Raw genomic sequence first — 12,085 nt, forward strand, 5'->3', positions numbered from 1 at the left:
TCACTTTTCATTTTCCATGCGAAACACTCCGATGAGCGTGTCTTTCTTTATATCTCTCTTCTTTCCCTTGAGGTAAGACATTTTTCAGAATTTCAACAATGTCTCCTGCTTCAGTAAACCAGGCTGTTCAACTGGCTCAGAATAGATTTCTACTGTCTATGTTTATTCAAGGGAATAAAATGCAACTGCTCTTTATTTACCATCCTTAATTTTTCATAGTGTCATTAATCGAGCTGTGAAAGTAATTAATTTTACATCTTTCATTCCTTTTTCACCTTCCCCTTTGAAAATGGAAATCACAACTAATTCTCAGCTTTCTAATGAATTAGCAAATTTGGAACAAATACGCGGAAGAATCCAATGTTCTCATACTCAGATAGATGATTAATCTAGATAATTTCCATTCTTTAAAAATGTTATTAAAAGTAGCAAAAACGAGTCAGTGGCACATTGAAATAGAGCTGGGACAATTATTTGCACTGATGCTGCCCTTGGCATTAATTGTGATCCACAGCAGCATGGCCAAGTCATTCCAGACTTTAAGTGTGTCATTCATAACACGGGCTAAGCTAGATAATGGAATTCATTAAAGATAGACAGAAGGAACTGAGAGAGGCAGAGAAGAAGAAAAAGAGAATTTATAGAAGTACAAGCTTCAGTGAGTGCTAACATTTCTAATTATCTCACTGTCATGTCTGGAGGTAAGAAGATAACACCTGAAGTCATAGGGGCAGCAGAGTGGGCATACCCACCTACGGAGTGTGCATACAGTATATTCAGTCACAGAGACTAACACATCCTCCACATCCTGCACCTTCATCCTAGGTTCCCAGATTTGTCTCTCTCTCTTTCCATGCTTGCTTCAATCTGTCACTCTTTTTTCTTTCTTTGTAGTTCAGCAGAAATGCATTGAGACAGGATCTATCCTTGGACTCTTGGTTGGTTGGTTGGTTGGTTAATTGGTTGGTTGGTTGATTGATTCATCAAGAATAAACCTTGTCAGTTTTCTAACTTTCCCCCAGAGGACACATCATCCCAGCAAACCCTGCCAACATACTAATCCTCTACAATGTTATGTTTTGTGAAACAAGTTTTGACGAAGTTAAAAATCAAACTGAGGGTTTTTTTTTTAGTCAAATCAACATTCATTAACATGTTGTTAATATCAGTATGTTATAAATGTCATAATCATTTTTCTTTGAAAGCATAAACTATTTGCAACGTTTACGTTTGTATGTAAGACTTTTCCAAATCTGGGCAAAACGGAAGCGTTTTTCAGAAGCATTTTTTTTTCTCTTCCTTTGTATCCTCACTCTCATTACAAAACACACTATATGTGAGGTTTAACCGCTGTTCACTTGTGTATGCATTGATGTCAAGATGTTGCTTTCATCTCCCCCCAATTGCTCCTGTGTGAAAGCAAGGCCAACAATGCATTGCATCTTCCCACTTATTTTATCCTTGTCATGCCAGTTGAACGTGGCCCGTGTTTGGTATTAAACCACATGCTGAGGTTGGCCAGTTGCTCCACTGATCAGACCAACACCAAAGGAAAGAAGGGAGGATTTACCTGGTTTTAGTAATCACAACAGTGCATCCATCCCCTCTATCCACGAAAGGGTACATCCCAACGGAGGGATTTGCTTTAATACTGCAGGCTAGTTCAGACTGCGCTACCGTACAAACGGAAATTCCTTTTTTCTATAATGCCTGAGACATAACATGTGACTTCACAGTAGAGCACTGTATTACTACTATAGCCGTACAACCTTTACCAGGCTGCTAGCTTCTAAAATGCACTGCAGGGATGATGAAATATTCACAGTCCTGAGTGTTACAGTAATATGGGATGTTGTGAAGCTTTATAAGGTCAACTTTCACCAAGATTTTTGGTGCAGTTGCCCATTTGATGCCCTGTAGACGGCCCTATGGTTGTGACAGCCGTTCTCCTGAGACCTCCGTTTCTCTGTCACCCAGCCATCCTGCTCTCACCCCCTTTCCCCCCAGGCCTGTTAGCAGCAAGTAGTGTGAAACCTGAGAAAATTTCCTCTGTAAAACCAGGCTGTAGTGACTCAATGGTCGCTGGAGACCTACATGACTTAAACTTTAAGGTGGTGTAAATGATGGAAGTATTCAGGGAACAACCTTGAAATTTTAATCACGTTAGAGATGGAAGAACCATCCATCCCACTCACTGCTTTGATTGTCTGGACTCAAGTGTTACTTTTATCGCCTGAGAATTGAAATTTAGACTTCCCAGTTCTCTCCAAAAAGTCATCTAAAGTAAACACACTGAGACATACAGAGATATTTATCGAAGAATAGGCCTTCCGTACAGACAAACATTCGTTGCTTGTAGGGTTGCACAACATTGCAATAAGAGTAGACACAACCACATCACAGGTTGTGCACTGTCACGTAACATACATGTCAAATCTTTGGAATACCAGTAAGTCTTAGAACATTTCTGCGCTTTAACGTTCCTGTAGAAACTCAGTGGTATCTTACAGGTAAATAAATTGAATGCATGTGTTCACAAAAAATTGAAAAGACTACCACAAATAACACTTGGTCACACGTGCTGGTCAAGTTAGTAAGACAGCTGACATCCACTATGAAAATACATTTTTTACTACTGCAGGTTTAAATTCAAGCTTTATGCATGCATTATTCACTTCCTACGGATTTTGCGAAAATGTGAAGTTTTACAGGTGAGCATCTGATGAGACCGGTGTGTGTGAAATATCCCAGAGGTACATTAGCTAAATTATTCCAAACAGAACCTTTTTGCTGCTTGATACAAAGCAGCAAAAAAAAGTGATTCTAATTTCCCATGTCTGATCCACAACAGAAGATATAGATACACAGAACATAATACACTTTGACTGACAGATCCTTTATATAATAATTACTTGTCAGAATATGAGTCTAACAGACAGGTCTCTGGATTTGAAAGTTCCATATCTACTATGAAGACATTTTAGAATCATAATTCTTTTCAAATAAAACCATTAAAGCAGTTTGGTAAAATCCTGGATTTTGTCATTACGTAACTATACTGGAGAAAAGAAAAATATTTTACCGATATTGTACAGCCCTATACGGCAAGTACCTGGGAGAAAAAAAGCCAAGCATAAATCATCCTACATTTACAGGTGCACAAAATCCGCCTGGTTACAGAGACCCTGCATCTTGGTTAGTTGCATAAATTGTTCTCCAGGCTGCCTCATCATCAAATCCGCTGACACACACACAGCTACAACCTGGTACTCTGCTCTGTGGTCCTACAATCCAGCATCAACAGCACAGAGGTCCTGTGTGACTCATGGTATTGACCCTTCAAAGCTCCCGTGGAACCTGGAGTTCTGTCTCTTTGACATCACATACCGGGCTCTGATTGGTCACCAGATGACTGCCCTGTTTGGATTCTGGCCTAAACTGTGCAGACTGAATCACTGGCTCATTGCTAATATGGACACACACACACACACACACACACACACACACACACACACACACACACACACACACACACACACACACACACACACACACACACACACACACACACTAAAACACCACACACCACACACAAACATCTCACAAACACACACAGACACACAGACACACACAGACACACAGACACACAAACACACAAACACACACACACACACACACACACACACACACACACACACACACACACACACACACACACACACACATACACACACACAAAGATATGGATTCTTGCACATAAGCAGAGCTGCATACATAGAACAAGTATCAATGACATTCAATTAACCAAGCTCATTAATAAAGGATAAGTCACGTAAGTGCCAACAACTACACCTTCCTCTCAATCTCTCTTTACCTTTTATATGTCTTGTCAATTGATTTTAAAGGGCCCCTTTTTGAAGATTATGGCTCTTTAAAATCTAAGTACCCTTGTTTAACTTGGCTTAAACGACTCTTCCTCTTTCCTTTGTGGGTTAGGCCCCATTTCAACATTTCTGAGCACTGTCCTGGGAGACATAAAGCAATGAGAAGCAAGGGCATTCAGAGGAGGAGAGAAAGAGAGAGAGGTTTCCTGTGCAATGTGTCAGTCTCCCAGTATACCCTGGCTTTTACGGATGTATCTACTTTCGCTCACTCTCTGTTTAGCTACGTGAAGCAATAAGTAGCCCTTAAGTGCAGGCATTCTCTTTTAAATACACTACAAATGGATGCTAGCATCTACTTCAGCCTTGAGAGGCACTCCTGAAGCATTCCTGATTGAGACATGAAACCAGAGCACAATCCCATCCCCTTCCTGCAAATCCCAAAGGGATGCCTGCAGCATGCCTCTCTAAAGATACCCCCAACACACACATTTGCACCAAACCCAATTCCCTGAGGACAGCTGCAGGCACACTGCAGTGTCTGTCCATATATCCAAACCACCATTCATTTCTGGTGAGCTCCAGAGCTCCACAACACTTCTGAAACAGCCACAGCATTGTTGTCATTCGTCTCTCTACATGTTAGAAATGCTTTTCTTGGTTGTTTCAATATCTTCTCTGTTCATCTTGACGTTCAGTCTTGCGCACTTCTTTATTTCTTAATGTCAGTAGGCTGATCAAACACTTGCATCTGCAGCTTTTTCAATCTCTAAACCCTCTCCGAAGTTCAAAAGAAACAGAAGCACAACATTTGGCATGGGACAGACCCCCTACTGCACCTGTACCCATTCAGGCGGATCAGTATTTAGCATGGGCTGACTGCTGCCCCAGGGACAATGACAAGAGATGGGCGGATGGACCGAGGATTTGAGAGGAGGACTTGGACACCATTCCCCACCTTCTGTGCCAGCGTTACGAATCAAGTGGACCAAATGTCTACTCATTGGCACTAACACACAGCTGTTTGATGATCTGCCTTTGGGCCAGCCCCACACAGACACATTCAACATCTTGTTCAACACTGCCATCTCCGCTTTTTTTCCTAGACTATAAAAAGAAGGAAGAGGAAAAGGCTAGATGCATAGGGAGGGGCTATACTGAAATTATGGCCGTGGTTAACAAGCACTTGTTCTCAACAGACTAGGTTTGATTTAAATTAGCTCCAACATTCTCAAATTAGGGACCAAAGCTACTATATTTTGTTGTGCAACTATGTCTGTATCTATATCACCTTGCTTTGCATTTCAATGTGTGCCAGCAAGACTTCAGACTCGTCTCGTGCTTTTTCCCCAAGGTTGCCATTAATACTGAACAAGCTTTGCTCTAAATTCAGAGAGAAAAAAACAAATCCCTCTTGGTACCAAACACTCCTGCACCCATCCCCTCTAATATTTAAAAAAAAGCTGTTCATCACACCTGTTCCCACTCCATCTTTGGATGTGGGAATCACAATGAAGAGAATGGTACCGAATGATCTGATATATCTGCTTAGGAGCTGCAGCGCTGTGTTTCTATGGCAACACTCCACCCGGTGTTACAGTCACTTTGGTGTCTTTTCTTTCACTGGCAGCTATTCTCAGAAACAGTGTGGGTCCTGTAAAAAAGGGCCAACAGGAGTGGAGTCATGAAAACAAGTCAGGAAAAGAGGAGAGACTCAAGTCTTACATTTACTCACCCAATATTTTTGGGTAAAATTTCCATCCATAAGGCTAGCATGGGGAATGTGGAAATATTTCCAATCTGTTCAACAGCCATATTTAGAGCTACTTACCAACAAAGGACGATCTAATTAATGAATCATTTTATTTATTGACTAAAAGCTATGTTTGCCTGATTAAAAGCAAAAGGTCATTTTAGAGTGCCATTTGCGAGTGCGACTTGAATGAATAAATGAACATGGAAGTGTGTGATGAAAGAGTAAGACACTCCACTGAGAACATGATGTTCTCTGGCTATGACTTTCTGCACAGTGACAAACTGCGATCAGTAGGGCACATTATTGATCATGCTCTGATGATCAATGTCTCCCCTTGTCCCTATCATTACTATAACTAGTGGCATTAATGAGCCCTGCTGCTCACATTATTGAGGCCTATATGTACTTTCCCTGTCTTACAGCATGTGTTTTACACACACACACGCACGCGCGCACACACGCACGCACACAGACAACACAACATACTTTCATGCACAAAGGGGGAGCTACAATATCTAAGGTGTCATATAATTAGATCATGGCATGTGCAAGAGATCACACATACGTGTGGTACATACATTCACAATTGGACAAAGGGCAGGGATCCTTGCATTCAAGTCTGCCGTAGGAGGATAAACTGAAGCTCATCCATGAAGGATAGACATGGAGACAGAGAACCGCAGGAACAGAGGTAAGATGAGAGGGGAGGCTAGAGAATAAAAGACCAGGAGACTACACTAGCCATATCTCTTCTTCCTCTTTCTCTCTGGCCCTGGAGATTTGCTGAAGAAAGCGTGAGTGAACAAGAGGTAGAGGCAAGAGACTGACTCACCCCTGAGGCTATAAAAGGCTAAAGGGTACTGTAGTGCAACAAAATGACAAAGCTCTGTACAGACAAATACCACCAATTACATCCACATTATAAATACAACATTGCATACAAACACAAACACTCTGAAGGCAAAAAGCAAGCATAATGGAGGCATGAGGGAAAAAATAACAATACAAACAGCACAGTGGAGGAGACCTCGATGGAAAAAGACAGAAACAAAAAGAGGAGAAAAGAGGGGTAGCATCATCAGACCAGGCGCATAAAAGACTGGTAATTGAAAAGAAAGACATAGAGCTAGTCATGAAAAGAAAATTGACCAAGGTATGTGACTTCCTCTAGACTGGAGCGCACAGTGGAAGAGGAGCTGATGAAGATGAAGAACGGCCGGATTGGGGGGGCTCTTTAATCAAAATGTTTTTCAATTAATTTTACAATTAGGGCTCTGCTCATTAGCTTTGGCACACACAAGAAATGACATTGCTAGCAGTGCTATACGTGTCATTAATATAATGATGACAGATTGGCAGACCCAAGGGACTGCCTTGGTAACAGCTGGGCCCTCCACACATCGTCACCTGACAGCAGGACACCACCTAACCTCATTCAACATGGCTGTGCCATCGGTACCAGGGACACAGCCGCTACACATTAGCTACCGCACATCCACTCCGAGCTGCCAGGAAGGGCATCGACATACATGGAGACACTGTTGCTTCCTTCTCCCTCCCACCAGCCCTAGTTTTGTCATTCATAGTCATTTGTCATTCAAGGACACACAGCCAAACAAACAGTAAAAGGAAATAAACTCCCACACATCTTTTTTTACAAAGAATACCCAAGGTGCACTTGTGTTACAGTAGTGTATCTTCTCACTGACCATCAATCACTTGACAGCAGAGCCAGTATGTGAACAATTTCATAGGCACACATCCGTGTACTTTGCTGGCGCCTGACTCTCTTACACACCGTCGTCATGGCAACCCCATTAAGGGAGGACACTCAGCCTGCAACTCAAGTGAAATAAGCACATCTCTCCTCTACCTCTCCCCTCCCTCTTTCACACACACACACACACACACGCAAACACACGTACATCCCTTCATTCTACTGCCAGCCATTTCTATTTTTCTTCTTCCATTACTTTCTCTTTCTCACCCAGTGTCCTCCTTCCATCCTTGGATCACCCTTGGCACACCTCTCTGCCTGTCTCTGTCCATTACCATGTTTTCATCTCCTCACCTCCCATCATCCACTTCGCAGTTGAATGTGAATATGTCATTTTGCTTTTCAAACCCTCATCGTGTTTATAACTCTGACTTTTGTTTGGTATCTGCCCACACATTCTGAAGACCTGTCTGCATCTCTCTCTCTCTCACTCTCTCTCCCCCCTCCCAACCATCCTTAGAGACACAGAATACATTTGTGATTGAGGCAGCATGTCTCTTCTGGTGGCTTCTCCAATTAAAGGGGAGATTTACAGGGGGAATCAGTCAGATGGTAGCCTTGGAGGACAGCTTTAATAAAGAATACGGGTTGTATTGCTCTTTTCTCCCTCTTTAGAAGATGACTTGCCATTTAGCAGGTGCGAGGACCAGTGACGAGAGAAACAGGTTACATGATAACCTCTCTCTGACAAGAAGATTAAACAGTGGCCCAGCTGCTTAAAGCCATCCAACCATCAATGATCAATGCCACTTTAGGAGTGTCCTTATGTAGAAAAAAATAATCATATAAAAACAAGCTGCAGAACTTAACAGCTAAAAAACATGTTATTCAAGCTCATGCCTTGAGACTCAGCTGCCACATTAGTTCCAGCAGCCACCCCATTCATCTTGTAGCTCACTGGCAGTTGGTGGGCCGTCTGTGCCGCTTCACAACTTCATGTTTTCAAAAGCACGCCTTAACAAATAATAGTTTGTCCTTTAGAAAAAGAAAGCTATAGAAACTCCACCATCCTCCTTTACCTTCAGCAGTATCCCTGTGGGACACCTGTATGCCATAAGCAGAGCATCCAGCCTCAACCCCCACACAAGTCTCGAGTCACTCCATGATGAGGTAAATAACACAGTATGGTGGAGAGCATAGGATTTCTCCCAAGAGAAATAATCTGGAGATACAAAGGAGTGCAGACCATAAGCAACTGGATCCAGGTCAGCAGGCAGTCTGCTTGATGAGAAGGGAAGGATAATCAAAGAAATGGTGATGAGATGGAGAGAATAAGAGAGCTGGAGGGATAAGGGTAGCACAAGACAGAGGCATCCACGTGGGTGTTTTTCCAGCCTTTACGTTTCTTAGAGTCACACTAGGACCCCATGCCCAACAAAACATCTCTGACATCACTGTGTTTCGTTTAGTAGAGGAGTCCAGATTCTTTCCTGTTCATAAATTACACGAGGATCTAGTATGAGTGTCTGCTGTGTGCCCCGGGGGTTTGCCAGTTGACTCTTCTCAGCCAGTGCTAGATGGGTTTCAGGATAAGGAAGCCACATGGACCATTTACCAGAAAGGGGCTTGTACCCTGGTTGAGAAATTGAATGTGAAGGAAGGTTGTGGGGAATGGAGGGATGGGAGCAAGGAGAAATAACGACCACATTAATTTAGGGACACAGTCTGAGATTTGCAGACATGCCTGCAGCCGAAAGTGTGTTATATTAATACACACTGGACATGCATTGGGTCAGAACTTTGAGAAAAGTTGAGGCTAACAGTAGCACGCCTGTAGAAATGGTGAGCTCTCTGCTGTTGTTGCTGTATGGCTGTTATGCATATTTGAAGTAGTCATATCGCTCGGCTCCTGGCTGTTGCTTGAAGGGGGAAAATATGGGCAAGAACACAGAGTGGTTGGCAATGCATAGAGGCCAGTGTAGACAGGGGGGTTGCAGGCAGTGGCAAAGGCAGTGGCCCATCCTGAGGCTGGCAGCAGGCGGCTCAGTGAATGAAAGCAGGGCAGGTCATGTGTGGGTGGGGAGGCGGGACTCTCCTGCTGCTGAGACAGATGCCACGGTTGTTAGGCTTAATTTTCTTTGCCAAGCACCACCCAGCACTGGCCAAAAACAAACTCAAATGCTTGTGGCCAGTGTGTGGGTTTCTGTTTGTGTTTTGAGAGTTAAAAGAGAGGAAGAGTGCTGTTTGATTTGGTATCAGGCTCTACCAGGAGCACACACAGGCAGAGGAGTAATAGTTTACTGTTCAACTCCGACCACCTTCCATTTTCTCCTCTGTCTTTCTCACCCCGTCTCCATTTCTCACCATCTGTCCTCGTGACTCGTTCGAGTCTGTCTTTCTCATTCTCTCTCGATGTTAGCTCCATCTTTCTCTGCAGCAAAACTGGCTCCTACTGCAGTGAAAAACGGGAAAGGCAAAGAGAGGGTGGGGGTGGAAGACAGAGATACTGAAAGAGAGAAGTGAGAGAGCATTGTGGTATTTGGCTCACTTGGCATTATTTGCTTCAGCTGATCTGATCTGAACAGATTACATGAATGCAATATGTACAAATCACCATTCTGTCTTGTGAGCCTTGCACCCTGTCACTCACAATGAGCTGACACCCACAACCATTCTGTAGATGCTGATCTATCCAACATCACATACAATCATCACTACCACCTTCCTCAACAAGAGGCATTAAGCATGCAGCAAGACATGATTACCTCTTGACTCATAATTACTAAATTAATACAGCAGCAAAAAGACTGAACACATTTCATTGTTCTCTTATAATGTATTCATGGTATAGTCGTCTCCACATGCACTTCTGCTCCTCTCTCTGTCTCTTCACTCCTCTCTTGACTTCTTCTATGTTTGCACATTAATTCAAGTATTGATCATGTTGGTGTTTCTTGCAATGAAAAAGAGAGCAGCGAAATCAGGAGAAACCCAATACAGAATTTAACAGAAACACTCGCCATAATGACCGTTACGGAAACAAAAAGACTGTTTATACACAAGCACAAGCTGGTTTATGCTTCCCAACTCCCAACAATACGCTCCTCATAAACATATTTGTAACCTATAGTGTTGAAGGTATCTTCAGCAGCTCCTACTACCCCATCTTTCTGGCATACTGTGCAACCACCAGTATATTTATTTCACATGAAGCACAGCAGGTCTTTGGAAGCTGATCCATAAACATCGATTCACACTCTGACGGCACGTATTCATTATCTATTTACTCATTCATTCACTTTAGTATTTCACATCAAAGAAGTGCCAGCTGCTGTCGTTGATCTCGCTATTGACTGCATTGATTATTTAACTATTACCCCATTGAAGACACAAAAAAAAGAACAGAGTTTGTTTTTTCTGCCCCCTGTGGATTTTTTTTTCAGTTGCTCAAGACAGAAAAAACACCCCTCATCTCCTGCTGCATCATGAACTCAGACGTTGACATTTTAAAGATTTATATGTGAATTGTCAATGTAATACTCAAGCAAGCTGGGTGAAATCACAGAATTACAGTGCTTTATAAAAACAAAGAAATGCTGCTGCTAAACTCGCCATTGTGCAACAAAGCAGTAATCTCTCACACACATCACAACACACAATGGTGAAAGCACTACAAAGGATCGTCATGCTTTCTGGGTGGTAGATTCGCTTTGGAGAAAACAACGGTGAAAATTTAATTCCTTTAAGACTAATCCTATTTCCAACCTCTGCAGAGTCGCACATTGTGACAGTCAAGGGAATCTGTCTCAATTGCTCTATTCAAGGAATCGATGGTTAAGCGTGATACAGCACAAATAATGGAGTATGCACAAGCACCCAAGGAGACTATGACAGGGTCAGACAGGCATGCCATAGCCAAGGGTGCTGGAGAGGCCATGAGATAGAGCTATGCCAGACAGGAAAGGGAGAGAGTGAGACAGGAAGAGAAAAGGGGACAGTAAGTGCGTATTTATGCCATTCTAATTCTCTTAAAATTTAACAGGCGATATTGTTTTGCTGCTGTCGCTAATGGAGATGAGGAGAGGAAGGATTTAAGTCGATCAAGGCTGCAGGACAGACATACTGTATACAATCATATATAAACTTGCTACTGAAGGTGAGTCTGCCATTCGCATCCCGTTGGGAAAGAGAAACAAGAAGTCCTCTCCCTACAAAAAACACCAATCTATCACATGAAATAAAAAGGGTCTCAGCTACAGTGTACCAAAAAGGTCATGATTTTTGTTAGTGGAGGTAAATCTGGCCTAAAGATGCAGAAATTATTTTGGTACCTTGGTGATGGTGAGAGGACAGGATGGAGGGCCATCCTTGAAAAATAAAGCACAGAGCAATCTCACTCTCTATAATGACACAGATCAGGAAATGATGTGCTCAAATGTAGCCACATTTATGTGCAAAATAGACTGGAGAGATGCTCATCCCTGGGGATCATCTAAAATGATATAGTAATGTCAGGAGGCTGACACATAGAGATGGATGCACAAACACCATCCACCCACTTTTCAAATTTATATTCATTTCACATCCAACTTGAAAATCAAATCCAATTTCACAGTCAGTTCACGTCCAAGCTGGCACTCAAATGTAGCCACTTGTGCATGCAGCTTGTATTTGCGGGTCAGTGTGGTTAAAGCTGACACTTTCTGTCAACGCACACATCACTAACCCCCA

The 12,085-nt window shown here is 42.6% G+C and overlaps 1 protein-coding gene across 3 annotated transcripts in view; it reads right to left on the reverse strand.

Annotated features, from left to right (window-relative positions):
* Positions 1-12,085, reverse strand: part of adgrl1a (adhesion G protein-coupled receptor L1a) — a 94,086-nt gene that overhangs the window by 63,815 nt on the left and 18,186 nt on the right. The window lies entirely within an intron of this gene.

The sequence above is a fragment of the Antennarius striatus genome, chromosome 16 (genome assembly GCF_040054535.1).
Source record: "Antennarius striatus isolate MH-2024 chromosome 16, ASM4005453v1, whole genome shotgun sequence".
Taxonomy (NCBI): Eukaryota; Metazoa; Chordata; class Actinopteri; order Lophiiformes; family Antennariidae; genus Antennarius; species Antennarius striatus.